At 40.7% G+C, this 8602-nt stretch overlaps 1 pseudogene; it reads right to left on the minus strand.

Annotated features, from left to right (window-relative positions):
* LOC102853826 overlaps nucleotides 1-8053 on the minus strand; it is a 97900-nt pseudogene extending 89847 nt beyond the window's left edge.
* Nucleotides 8054-8602: the final 549 nt, after the last annotated feature.

An 8602-nucleotide genomic window follows, 5' to 3' on the forward strand; every position in this document is an offset into this window, starting at 1 on the left:
ATTTAAGAAAATAAACTTTGCAGTTTTGCATTGTGAATTCTGTTGTTTTTTTTTCCCTGGCGTGTGGGCCACGTATGAAAACTCTTTATCCTGCATGTTCCACTCATTGCTATCGAACTAATTCTGACTACACAGGGCAGGGTAGGACTGCCCCATAGGGTTTCCAAAGCTGTCAGTGGTCACAAGAACTAACTACGTCTTCTTTCTCCCATACAAAGACTAGTGAGTTCAGATCACTAATGGGTCCTTTATCAACCTTCTCAGGGGGAGGCTCCTTCATTTTGCATACTGAAATATTTAAGTCATCTTAAATCCTGCCAAGAGAACTGAATGTGATATCAGGATACTCAGCATAGAGATTGTGTTTTTGATCAAATAGCTTTAAACAGATCAGAACCCTGACCTACAATACTACATTATGACAGTGAAATATAGATCTGTTTACAGATTGTAAAAAGCAAAGTTAGAATTTCAGATCTGGAGAACTGTTTAGAAATGATCTAGTTCAAACCCTGTTAGAATGCACACTTATGCTTATTGCTCTGTTATTAATAATAGCAAGGAGATGGAAGGAACATAAGGACCCATCATGAAACAAATGGATAGAAAAACCATGGTGTGTTTGCAGAGTGGAATATTACGCAGCATTGAAAAATAACTCAAAACATTACACAGCGTGGGGGAACATGGAGGACATTATGTTGAGTGAAATACCACAGTCACAAAAGGGAACAAGGGGGGGGGCTTGGGGAGAGAAAGGGAAGAGTGGATAGATAATGAACACTACATTAGAGACGAGGGGAAGAGTTGTCTGAAGGGATTATATGATTATTATATGCATGAACATTCTGGAACATGGGATGCATTGTGGAGTGGGAAAAGGGAGGAGGGAAGTAAATGTGCAAAAATGAATTTTTAAAAACTTAGAAAATTTAGTGCAGTGTTACATAGAATAGTATGTCATATACACCCCACTGTGTATAAAGCAGACAATTAGAACAACCCTCCATCAGGTTTCTGAGGTTATAAATCTCAGCAGGAGGAGTAAACTGCCTCATTTGTCTCCTACTGAGTGCCTGGGGGGTTCAAACTAGCAGTCAAGCATTTAAACCTATTATGCTACCAGGGTGCCTTCCATATCCAAACCAAGTGGGGCCTTTTTCAGGGGTCTAAGGGTGACTTAATATTTCAAAGTCAGTTTTTACACTCTCTTGGATTAACAGATTAAAGGAGAGAAATTATATAGTAATTCAGTAGATGCAGGAGAAAGATAGTTTAGCATCTATTTGTTATAAAAATTCTGTTAAAAATAAGGGAACACTTTGAAACTTAATACAATTTGACGAAAAAACGTCCTATAGGAACGCTGGTCTAGTGGTAAGGATTACACCGCCAATCCAAAGATAGGTGGTTTGAATCCGCCAGCCATTTGTCAGGGAAAAAAAATGCGCACGCAGTTTCCTTCCATGTGATTTACAGCCTCTGAAAACCCACAAGAAGGTCAACTATGAGGTGGTTCTGGCTTGAGGGCACATAAGAGTAACAAGAAGTTGGGAACATCACAAGAATGACCAATTTGTATTTGGTACTATGTTCAAGTTCCCAACTAGTGCATACCAAGAAACAAAGCAGTTCAATTAAAAAAATAGGAAACCTTGCTAAGAGGAATGAAAGTAAATGAAAAGAACCAAAACCACCCTCAAACTTATTGTTGTTGAGTTGGAATTGACTCATCGTTGATCCTTCATTGAATTTCCTAGGCGGTAAATCATGTGAGGGGTGATTGCCCATGTTTCTCCTGCGGAGCTGCTGGTACTTAACCACCAAGGGTTGGAAGATTGGAATCCTTTGAATCCATAGATAGAAAGACGAATGATAGTCTCTCTGTCCAATATCATTAATATTAATAATGATAGCTTACTGATACTAAATTTATATGTTGTTGTTGTTTTTATGTGCCGTCGAGTCATTTCCGACTCATAGCGACCCTATGCACAACAGCCCTAGAGCCTGCTCTATCCTGCGCCAACCGCACCGCCTCTGACACACCCATCCAGATTACCGCAGTCACTGAATCAATCCATCTCATAGAGGGTCTTCCCCTCCTGCGTTGTCCCTCGACCCTCCCAAGCATGATGTCCCTCTCCAAGGACCCGTCCCTCCTGGCAACATGTCCAAAGTATGTCAGACGAAGCCCCAGAATCCTTGCCTCCAAGGAGTAGCTTGGTTTAATCCTCTCCAAGATAAATCTGTTTGTTTTCCTGGCAGTCCAGGGTACATTCAGTACCCTTCTCTAGCACCACAGCTCAAAAGCATCCACTCTCCTTCTGTCCTCCCTAGTCATTGTCCAACTCTCTGATGCATAACAAGCGATTGCAAATACCATGACCTGTATCAGGCGCACCTTAGTCTCCAGAGAGACACTGTTGCTCCCGAGTACCTTAGAGAGGTCCCTAACAGCAGACTTTCCCATCGCGATACGCTTTTTGATTTCCTGACTGCTGGTGCCAAGAGTGTTGACTGTGGAGCCGAGCAAACTGAAGCTGTGAACACTCTCAATCTCTTCGTCATCCATCCTGATGCTGCCAATTGGTCCAGTGGTGAGAATCTTTGTCTTCTTGACATTGAGCCTTAGTCCATACTGAAGGTTGCAGTCCTTGACCCTTCGCAGCAAGTGCATGAGGTCCTCCTCAGTTTCAGCAAGCAAGGTTGTGTCATCTGCATAACGGAGATTGTTAATAGACCTTCCACCAATCCTGATGCCACAATTCTCCTCATAGAGCCCGGCCTCTCGGATAATCTGCTCTGCATACATGTTGAAAAGGTATGGAGAGAGGATGCATCCCTGGCATACACCCTTCCCAATTTTGAACAATGCTGTGTCACCCTGCTCTGTTCTGACTACTGCCTCTTGGTCCAAGTATAGGTTTCGTATTAGCACAATTAAGTGTTCTGGGATTCCCATTCTTCTCAGAGTCAGCCACAGTTTGTTATGATCCACACAGTCAAATGCCTTTGCATAATCAATGAAACACAGATAGACATTCTTCTGGTATTCTCTGCTTTCAGCCAAGATCCATCTAACATCAGCAACAATATCCCTAGTACCACGACCCCTTCTAAACCCAGCCTGGACTTCCGGCAGTTCTCTGCTGATGTGCTGTTCTAATAGTTTTTGGATGAGACTATAAATTTATATGAAAATACAAAGGTCCTAGAATAGTTTAGATTATCTTAAAGAACAAAATCAATGATATAGAAGAATAGATTTCAAACTTTACTATAAAACTTCAATAATTAAATTTGTGATATTGGTACAAATATGGACCAATGGAATAGAAAAAAATTAAAATAGATTATACACATATTGTCATTTGATAATGAGGATACCAATTGCATTTTAATGGATAAAAGGTTATCTTAGAATAGATGGTGTTGGTACAACTAATTTTACACATGAAGGAGGTAAAAAAAAAAACAACCCAAAAAACCAAACCAAACTCCAAACATCATACCTCATACCATATGCAAATAATTAGATCTAAAACCTAGAAAGATGAAACACTAAGTTTTATAGAGCGAGGTTTCTTAAAATGCCCCTGAATCCTTCTTAAACCTTGTAGGGGGTTTCTGAGGTAAAATTTGTTTTCATGACCATACTAAGATGCGATAGGCCTATATACTGAGATGACATTTGCACTGCTGATGCCAGAGCAACAGTGGGGTAAACTGGCATTTAAGCACAACTAGGAAATAAGGCAGTGACATTATTGTAGTTATTCCTTATTGCTATGAGCTCTAAGTTTAAAAAAACTTTAAAGCTTAGTTTTACTTTAGAGTACCTTTGATGATACAAGAGAAACAATTAAGTTAAATCGTAACTCTTTCAGTATATATCCTTTAATAGTTTGTGATCACTTAGGAAGCACATAAGAAGCATTTATGTTTTATACCCAACTATGATGCCTGGAAAACAAAAGTGCTGTTCTCTCATGCTGTGGAATACTATTTTGAAATGAAATAACTACTAAAAAGTTTGATAATTTAGTCTTGGGTATTTGACAGCTATTTTCTGAAAAAAAAATATGAAATTAAATCATCACTGTGAGCTTCACAGGTTCTAATAATAGTTCTCTGATATTAATAAATAAGGTTTTGGGTATGGTATAGTTGTTATGGATTGACTTACTTGCCCCCAAAATATGTGTTCTAAGTCCTAACTTCAGGGCCTGTGGTTGTAATTCCATTAGGGAATGACTTGTCTTTGTTATAATAGTGAGTCAAGTTAGTGTAGGAGGTGTCTTGAGTCCATTTCTTTGAGATAGGAAAGAGATTAAACAAGTTATGAAAGCAGAGATGGGAGGAAATTGGTGCCATGTCACTAGAAGATTCCCCAACAACCAGGAAGCAAGCTGATAAGACAGGACCTTCTTCCAGAGCTGAAGCAGAGAGAAAGCCTTTCTAGGGCTGGCTCCTCGAGTTTGCACTTCCAGCTTCCTAAAAGGTGAGGAAATACATTTCTGTTTGTGAAAGCTACCCACTTGTGATATTTCTGTTACAATATTGAGCCAGTACTGATTGAAGCTCAACATCAAGAAGACAAAGATTCTCATCACTGGACCAATTGGCATCACCATGACGGATGGAGAAGAGATTGAGATGTTAACAATTTCAGCTTGCTCAGCTTCACAGTCAGCACTCTTGGCACCAGCAGCCAGGATATCAAAAGATGAATTACACTGGAAAAAATCTGCTGTTTGGGACTTCTTCCAAGTGCTGAAGAGCAATGATGTCAGTCTAGAGACTAAGGTGCACCTGATCCAGGCCATGATCTTTGCAGTTACTTGCTATGCATCAGAGAACTGGACAATGACTAAGGGTGACAGAAGAAAAATCAATGCCCTTAACTTTGGGGCTGGAGATGAGTCTCAAACATACTATGGACTGCCAAGAAAACAAATAGGTCTGTCTTGGAGAGAGTGAAACCAAGTTTCTCCTTGGAGGCTAGGATTTTTTTTTAAGTGTGTGTGTGTGTGTACCATCAAATGAGATCAGACTGGTTCAGGAGGAGATTGTCTCTCCTTTTTCAGCAGAGCATCTGATGGATTTGAACCATGCACCTCTGGGATTGCGGAGGCTAGGATTTTGAAGCTCTGTCTCATATACTTTGAGCACGTGGCCAGGAAGGACCAGTTCTTGGAGAAGAATATCACACTCAGAAGGAGAGTGCTGGAGAGGAAGACCCCTTATGAGATGGATTGATACAGTAACTGGGACAATGGGGGCAGGTGTGTCAGAGTCAATAAGACTGGCTCAGGACAGGGAAGGCTTTGGAGCTGTTGTATATAAGATTGCTATGGGTTACAGGTCACTCAATGGTGCATAACAACAGCAAATTAATTAACATATATTTTAAAATTTTCTATTAATAAATTATATGGCCAACATTGAAAAATATAACCCAAATATCTAAAAACTATCTGAGGGTTTTTAGTAGGTTTTTTTTTTGGGAAGTAGTAGTGGCATTCCTAAACAACATGCCTCTGGAAACTCTATGAACTTTGATAAATGTCGATAGTTGTAGAGGGGCTTCAGATCTTTTGTTCATAGGGTCGCTATGAGTTGTGCTCGACTCGAAGGCAATCAGCAACAACTACAACAACAGCAATAGCTTCTTAACTTTTCAAAGAGGTGTCTTAATTGGTAGGGAGTAATACTGCCAAATTGAAAGCTGGTGGTTCGAATACCTGCAGCTCCCAGGGAGATAAATAGATAAATCCTCCAGTGTGATTTACAACCTCCGAAAACTCTCAGAGGGACTACTGTGGGTTGATTCTGACTCTAATACAAGAGGTTTTGAGAGAAAAAAAGTTTAAGAACTGTTATTCTAGAACAAATTATAGAAGATATTGATGTCATCACAACTGTAAAACACTGTTAGATTGTACTTCATTAAAACTAAGAACTTTTCTTCATTATTTCATGTAGTAGGAAATATTACATATATCTAGGTTGTAAGTAACCAGTTATTAAATGGGCAAAGAACTTTTTTTTTCTATATTTTATTAATTTTCATAAACATTTACAGAGATTTTGGGTTTCCATTCATTCATTGTTGCACTATTCTCTCTACCCTCCTCCCAGTTTGTTCTTGTCCAAATGCCACAGTGCTTGTCAAAGCCAGTTCTGATTAATCTTCTTTGTCAGTGTGTCCTTTGCCATTCCCTATCACTCCTCCCTGAGAGAGACTTCACCCTGAGTCATAAGGAAAAGGGGATGGCGTATTCTCTTAGCTGCTTCTTGCTGAAAAGGGACGCTGTGGGTTTCAGGGTGAAGATCTTCTCTCACTACTCTAAAGGGCCCCTTTGGCAGTAGGAAACACATAGACTATTATGGAGATTGATTTTGGAATTTAGATGCACTCTTATTGATTGTGCTTGGCCGTACATGTTCATATCCTTGAAGATGTATCATGGGGGTGTTGCAACCTAGAAGACCCAAATTTGACTAACAAGTTATAAGTACATGAGTCCAAAAATTATGGAAAAGTAAAAGAAAAGATTCTTTCATTGTTTTACAAACCCTCCCCCAGGTCCCCTCCACCATGTAGCCCTCGCTCTAGTCTCCTGTGATGACAGAAATACCTAGTTATATATCTCTTTTAAACAGTTTTCTCCCTCCTCTGTTTCAGTGCAGTATACATTATTGAACCCATCTTACCCAGTCTCTCCCCAACCCCAAGGACAGTCCCATTCTACAACAGTGACATCATGTAATATTTGTCCTTTTGTGACTGGGATATTTCACTCAGCACAATGTTCTCCAGAGTCAACCATTTTGAATAATATTGCATGAGTTCCTTATTCACCAAAGCAGAGTACTGTTCCACTGTTTGAATGAATATACCACAGCTTCTCTAGCCATTCGTTTGTTGATGGGCACTTAGGTTGTTTCCAACTCCTTGCTATTGTGAACAAAGCTGCAATAAACATGGGTGTGCATATATCTGCTTGGATGTCAGGTATGGTCTCTTCAGGGTATATTCCCAGTAGTGGAATCGCTGGGTCAAATGGTATCTCTATTTGCAACTTTTTGAGAAAGCGTACATGGGCAAAGAACTTGAACAAATATTTTACACAGTTCACCTAGAAATCTATGAAAAGGTGGTCATCGTACGTTATTAGAGACAGATAAATTAAAAGCAAAGTGAGATACCACTATACACTGACAACCAGAAAAGAAGACTCTCCAATGTGGTTTAAAATTTTGGAGTAACTGGAACTTTTATGGTGCTGATGACAGTATAAACTGATATAATAATTTTTGGCAAACTGCTAGCATTACCTTATACACTTAACCTAGACCCCAGGCCACCACTCATCTGTCAGTTTGTGGCTCTGTGTTGGTACACCATGTGATGCAGAAGCTGTGCCACAAGAATTTAAGAAACTCCCAGCAGGATCACCCGGGGTGGACAGCTTTCAAAAGAGCATCTGCACTAAGATAACAAAGCAGGACTGGCTGACCACTTCTGAAATAACAGGCTTGCAAAAACCCAGTGCATAACTTCAGAACACTGTCTCAGTGCTGGAAAAATGAGGCTCTCAGTGATGAGTGCTGGGGATGTTGGTCCCAGGAATCTTTTCACTGCCTGCGAGGAGAGTGAGATCGGTCCCCGCAAAGATGGGAGCAGGGTGAAAAAGACAGGATGAGTGCAGCCACTGGCCACAATGAAGGGAACCATGTTAAGGTTCTTTTTTTGGGGGGGAAAGGGAGGGAATTTTTTTTTTAAATGACTGAAATAGAAGATTTAAAATCTCAGCTTCTGGAAGAACTACTTGTTTTTGCCTGTCTTGTACCTCTCCTCAAACTTGACCTTGGCTTCCCACCTTACCTTGCTTTTAAGAGCAGGGTCTCTGAAGACATCCTTGTTAACAACAGTTTTGTCCAAGGGGATACCCACGGAGTATCTTGTGGGCATGAGGTGATTGTAGCAATAAACTTTCATGAAGAACTTGATCTTTGACCTCTTGGCAATTTTCTTCTTGCACATGGCAGCTGTCACGTTTTGGGGATAGCGGTCAATTCCAGCTACCAGAGCGTGGCTATAGGGCGGTGTGAGGTGACATCATCTTGACAATGACGGCTTTGTGTCCAGAGTAACGTCTGTCCAGGACCAGCACCACCTTTCTGGGCTTCATGAACTTCCCCATTTCAACAGCTATCACCCAGACCGACAACAAAAAAGCATGTTAACATTCTGAGAGGTTCCCAGGCCTGGTTTGTTAGCAGTGAGGGCAAGAGGACAGCCCAAGACAGGAAGGAGAGGAAGACACTCTGAAAAAGACTAGAACAGCCTCCCTTCATGGGGCCAGGGAACAAGTCCTCTCCTACTTTCTCCACTTTTTTTATATAAGCTTGAATTCTCATGAGAACGCCCAGGTCTTGCTGCAAGTTCCCGCAATAGTTAAAAAAGGCTGATTTGAGCCGGTGTCATTTTTCCATTTTCTGCTTCTTTCCTCGTACCTACCGTGTTTCCCTTACGTTGACCAGGACGTGTTAGATCGTTGCCCTTAATATTCTCTCTGCGCAGCCTCTCTTT

This window comes from Elephantulus edwardii, unplaced genomic scaffold (genome assembly GCF_000299155.1).
Source record: "Elephantulus edwardii isolate Elephantulus edwardi_28Jun2011 unplaced genomic scaffold, EleEdw1.0 scaffold00032, whole genome shotgun sequence".
Classification (NCBI taxonomy): Eukaryota; Metazoa; Chordata; class Mammalia; order Macroscelidea; family Macroscelididae; genus Elephantulus; species Elephantulus edwardii.